The following is a 5,446-nucleotide window of genomic DNA, read 5'->3' as shown; positions in this document are numbered from 1 at the left end:
TGGGCAGGTGGGCTCCTCATGGAGCCGGGAGGGAGCGTCTCCCCACGTCTGCCTCCTCTTTCTGCGGCCTTTTCCCTGGGCGCCTCGCCCCTGCCTCCGTCTGCTCGTTTCCCGTCTGAAGTCTCCAGTCCTCTCCGATCAGGGCCCTGCTGATCTGTCTCTGCAAACACCCATTTCTAAGAGGGCGGCGCTGCTGGCGGTCAGGGCTTCCACGTGGGAATTCCGGGAGACGCCATCCGCGCCTCAGGCGGGCTCACACACGCGCAGTGTCTTCCTCGGGGAATTGCACGTGCCGGCCCCCCGCGGTGGTCGCCGGCTGCTCCCGCTTCCTCCCCCGCCGTAATTGCCAGCCCTGCCTCGGGTGCAGATGGGACCGCAGCTCCGCAGTGCCCCGGAGCCCCCAGCCCGCGCTTCGGAACAGCGCGGCCTCCTGCTCCCCGGAGACGCTGGCTGCGGCATCAGGCTGGGGGAGCTCATGCGCCTCCTCCTTTGGGTCCCAGGTTGTTGGTTTTTCTTTTTAACGGTGTGAGGGGCTGCTGGGACTCCGCTGGGTCCACTTAACCAGCCGGGTGTGTTTATCTCTAACGAAACAGCTTTCCCAGCAGGTGGGCTGCGAGTGGCCCCTGAGAGTGCTTTCTGCTCCGGGATTTTTATCTGAGGCACGAAAACGTCCGCACAGGCGGTCGAGGGCAGTGCCCCATGGCCCGTGACGTCAGGGCTGCCGCTGTATCCTCAGGAAGAGGCGTTTGCCACGCGCAGCCCGGGGCATTCCAGACTGGGTGTTTTCCTGTTGTTTTTTTTTTCGTTCTTCCCCATTCCCCACCCCCTACTCCTTTTTTATTAGTGAGCACTCGGGAGGCGAGACCAGGCGGCAGGGAGGGCAGGTGCAGCCCCCATGCCTGCAGGGTGAGGAAGGCGAGCAGTGAGGGTGCTCTGGGAGGACCCGTCTCTGCTCTGGTCTCAGAATTAGAGCTGCAAGCAGGTGACGTTCCTCCAGGCTGGGAACGAACCCACCTAAACCTCCCTGAAGGCTTGTGTCAAAGAAACAGTGTGAGAGCTGACAGTGTTTTGAGCAGCCGGATGGCTGATTCTGCCTTTCTGCTGGTGTGATACTTAGAATCGTGGTCAGCTGAGGTTTCGAGAGAAAGCAAGGATCACCACTGGTTCTTCTTGATTTGCAGTCAAGACCTTTCTATCCCAACTTCTGTTTTCAATACTTTAAGGTTTAAAAGGCTGGCATATTCTAGGTTATCACAACGAGCCTATGTCAGGACCTGGACTGAATTTACAATAAAAATCCCATCCAGTTGGAGGCATTGGGAAAATTTAAGAACTGTTTCTGCCTCTGCTATACTATCACTGTCGTCGTGTAAGTAAAAGTAAAAGCGCCGTGGCACTGACTCTCCAGCACGTGGTCACGTACACTGCGCTTCATGGTCTCCACGGTGACAAAGTCGTCCATCACCGTGAACTTGACTGAACTGGTGAGATAAGGGAAGAGTGATGTTGTCGAGGTGTAACTGGGACATAACGCAGTGGTGAACCTTTGGGTGAACCCCGCGTGTTTGTTTCCTGGGGCTGCCCTGGCAAGGTCCCGCGGACGAGTGGCCTTACCAGCAGGAAGATTTTCTCTCAGGGTCCTGAGACTGGAAGCCAAGATCGGGGCTTTCTTTTGGAGGCTGTGAGGGATCATCTGCCCAGCCTGTCTCCCTGGCTTGGAGCCGCCGTCTTCTCCCCATGACTCCTATCTCGCCATCCCCCGTGCATGTCTGTTTCCAGATGTCCCCTTTCATGAGGACACTGGTCCTGCTGGGTTGGGGCCACCCTGGTAGCCTCATTTGAACTTCATTGCTCTGTAAGGACCATCTCCCAGACACAGTCCCACACTGGGCAGGACTCCATTATGTGAGTTTGCGGGGAACACCGTTTGGCCCTCAGCCCCAGTCTTACAGTCCCAGTAAAAATGGCAGGCAGCCTTTGAAAGCACAAGCTCGTCCTGGTTCCTTCTCCGTCTCCTGGGTGGCGAGGTGTCCACAGGGACATCATGTTCTGGTGGGCACGGCCCCTCCTGCCCACCCTTGGGCCTGTGTTTGGTGTGGAGGTTGGAAAGTATAGGAGGCTGTTTTTTCCCTCTGCTTGGGAGTTTCAGCAAGAATTCCGTGGCCATGTGACCCTGTTAGCTTTATCTCCTGGCTGCAGAGTGCCCGGTTAGGTGTGATGCCTGAAACATTTCTGAGCATTAACACAAACAAAGCTCGGTAAATATGTCCCACACTCGCTTCTGGGGTTTGCAGTTAACCTTTTCCCACTGTTCTGGTTCCACATCAAATATGTTTCCTGGTTCCTTGTGCTCTGTTTCCAAGCGACCTCGTCAGCGGGTGCCCCGGGGCAGCTGGAAGCCACAGCAGAGATGAAATGTTAAGTTTTTTACCAGCAAGGTGGAGGGGCCAGACTTCCTTCCCCAGGAATGCCTCTCCGTTGGTCACACGCAGCAGCTCCGGCCAGCGTGGAAAACGTCACCAGGATCTCGGGCTGTGCAACTAGAAAGTTGTATTTTTAATCATCTCCAAAGTTTGGGATGGAGAATGTACAACATGCCCATCTTCTCCCCGCCGTGGTAGAGAACTGCTGCTCCGTTAATCCTGTCCTTATGCCAGAAGGAGCTTTCTAGTGGAAAGTGTGCTGTGTGCATCCTTCCTGGGGACCTTCCAGGGTTGTTGTCCTTTGAGGCCTTTTGTTGCTTGTTGAGTACCTGTGGCACCCAGTCCTATGCAGAGCCTCTGAGAGGCCCACAGTGGTCAAAGAACAGTGCTGAATTCTTGCTACAATTGAAGCAATGATAATGTTTGTGAAGTTAGTAAGAGTAGGTGATAGAACCTTGGTAGTTTTAGAGTTTGGAGCTATTTTGGAGCTCAGCGGAATGATGTGTCTGTTGTCAAAGCTTGGGAGGACTGGCACCAGAACCACAGGCCACCTGCCAGAGCCCTACAAATTAGAATCTTAAGCTGTGAATTCTGGCATCAGAAAGGAGTGGTTTTCTTCCCGCCTTGCTTCTTTCCAGGGATAATGACGGTGATCATAGCAAGTGCTCCCAGGGCACCTTTCCGTGTGCCGTTGAGGGTGTAAGGAGGTGTTGCGGGGCTGCGTCTGGAGGAGGCCAGGGCGAGAGTGCATGTTGAATGCTGTGCTTGTTATTTATAAATAGTGGTTCTCAGATGGTGGCTTTTAAAGATTTCATATTGACCTACAGGAACTAAAGTCTACGTGATTGCTTCCTCATTCCTTCATTGTTCGGCCTCCTCCACCTGGGCACCTGCCACAGGCCATGTGTGTCCATGTCCAGGTCTGTCTGTGCCGACATCTTCTCCTCTTTGAGCATCAGCCTCTGGAAAGTGTCCCTGTCAGCGTCTCCACACGTCTCACTCTCTGCACCCAGACAGTCTCCGGAGTTGCCTTTGTAGAAGCAAGGTCGTAGGGGAATTGGAAAGGCAGAGCTATTTTAACTGAATTTATCGGTGACTTTAACAGCACAATTCTTGAATTGAATTTCTTTTTATTTTATTTATTTATTTTGAGACGGAGTCTCGCTCTGTCGCCCAGGCTGGAGTGCAGTGGCGCGATCTCGGAGCTCCGCCTCCCGAGTTCCCGCCATTCTCCTGCCTCAGCCTCCTGAGTAGCTGGGACTACAGGTGCCCGCCACCTCGCCCGGCTAGTTTTTTGTATTTTTAGTAGAGACGGGGTTTCAACATGTCAGCCAGGATGGTCTCGATCTCCTGACCTTGTGATCCGCCTGCCTCAGCCTCCCACAGTGCTGGGATTACAGGCGTGAACCACCACACCCAGCCCTTGAATTCAGTTTCTACACGTGAAACATTGCCTGTTAGAGCTGAATGTTTAAAGAAAAAGAATTTCTAAGGGGCGAGATAGGCTAATGAACAGTGTTTACTTAGAGCCTGCTTGGTTTCAATGATCAGAAATAGCTGTTAGGTTGGTACAATAATGTATTTTCAAATCTCCTGACTGGGCGCAGTGGCTCACACCTGTAATCCCGGCACTTTGGGAGGCCAAGGCAGGTGGATCACCAGAGGTCAGAAGTTCAAGACCAACCTGGCCAAATTGGCAAAACTCCATCTCTACTAAAAGTACAAAAATTAGCCAGGCGTGGTGGCGGGCGCCTGTAATCCCAGCTACTCAGGAGGCTGAGGCAGGGGAATTGCTTGAACCCAGCAGGCCGAGGTTGCAGTGAGCTGAGATCGCGCCACTGTACTCCAGCCTGGGTGAGAGGAGCGAGACTCTGTCTCAAAACAAACAAACAAAAACCTCTTTATTTCAGACATTGTTTAAGTTTTGGGCTGCAATATTGTAGATTTTAGCAATATCAGTCATTTTTCTGCTATGCATAGTATTAGTTTCAAAAGGCCTGAGAAAACTTTCACCCTTGCGTTTCGTAAGTTATCGGAAAGTTTCAGAGTTTATCAGAATTTGGAAAAAGATCATATAAGCCCAGCGCGGTAACAGGTAGACTCTGTCTTCTCTTTCACAGACACGTGTCCACTGCCAGGCTCGGTAGTGATTCCTACCGCATTTGAATGCCTTTGCTCTTGTGGCTCTGGTATCTGAGGGGTTCAGGCCCCGGCAGTGTTGGGGGAACAGTGAAGGCTTTTGAGAGCTCCCAGGCCCTGTAGTGGGGCTGTCTCTGGGCTCTGGTGCCGGACTGTCCAGACCTCCATGTCCCTGGGCACTGGTGGACCCTTTGGCGTGATGGTGAACATAGTCTCTAAGGCGTTGTACCGAACCCCAGCATAGCAGGACACGTAAAGTGGTGGCTGTGGGGTCTTCCCCGAGCTTCCCGCTGCCGTCACCTCCTGGGAAGACGGTTAGCAAAGAAGCCGAAGGTGTCCAGTTGCCCCATGGTTTGTAAAACGCTGGCATGGGCTGGAATGGCTCAGGACTGACTGCCACTGCATCTCCTTGTAAGCCCCTCCCTTTCCGGGAAGGGAAACCACCCCGCAGCCCACAGGCCACAGCCAGCCTCGAAGCCACGTCGCCCTGGCTCTGGTTCCCACTACGCCTGGCTGGGGCATCCCCCCCAGCAACCTGCCCTGCTGTTTTGGGAACTGGACAGGCCTCAGCCGGCCTTCTGGCTCCCGGCATGCGTGTCAGGCCCTGGGGAGTCTCCAGTCTCTCCTGTGGGTACTGTGCTGGGCTGACTCTGAAGGGTCTTGAAGAACGTGGCCATGTGCCTCCCTGGCATTCACAGTGGTGGCTCTGGAGCTTGTGTTTGGCTGAGCAGACCAGCAGGTGACTCGCACAAGCCGGACAGTCCCCAGGAAGCCCTCAGCTGTGGTGGGAGATGGGTTGTGGCAGGAGATGGGAAATGGGCTATACCAGGAGATGGGCTGTGGTGGGAGATGGGAGATGGGCTATACCAGGAGATGGGCTGTGG

The 5,446-nt window shown here is 54.1% G+C and overlaps 1 protein-coding gene across 1 annotated transcript in view; it reads left to right on the top strand.

The window, feature by feature from the left end:
- The window catches only part of NFATC1 (nuclear factor of activated T-cells, cytoplasmic, calcineurin-dependent 1), a 160,828-nt gene that overhangs the window by 29,212 nt on the left and 126,170 nt on the right, over positions 1-5,446 (top strand). The gene's annotated exons all lie outside the window — the stretch shown is intronic.

The sequence above is a fragment of the Mandrillus leucophaeus genome, unplaced genomic scaffold, assembly GCF_000951045.1.
Source record: "Mandrillus leucophaeus isolate KB7577 unplaced genomic scaffold, Mleu.le_1.0 Scaffold16, whole genome shotgun sequence".
NCBI classification, from domain to species: domain Eukaryota; kingdom Metazoa; phylum Chordata; class Mammalia; order Primates; family Cercopithecidae; genus Mandrillus; species Mandrillus leucophaeus.
This window is presented reverse-complemented; position numbering and strand designations above follow the sequence as displayed.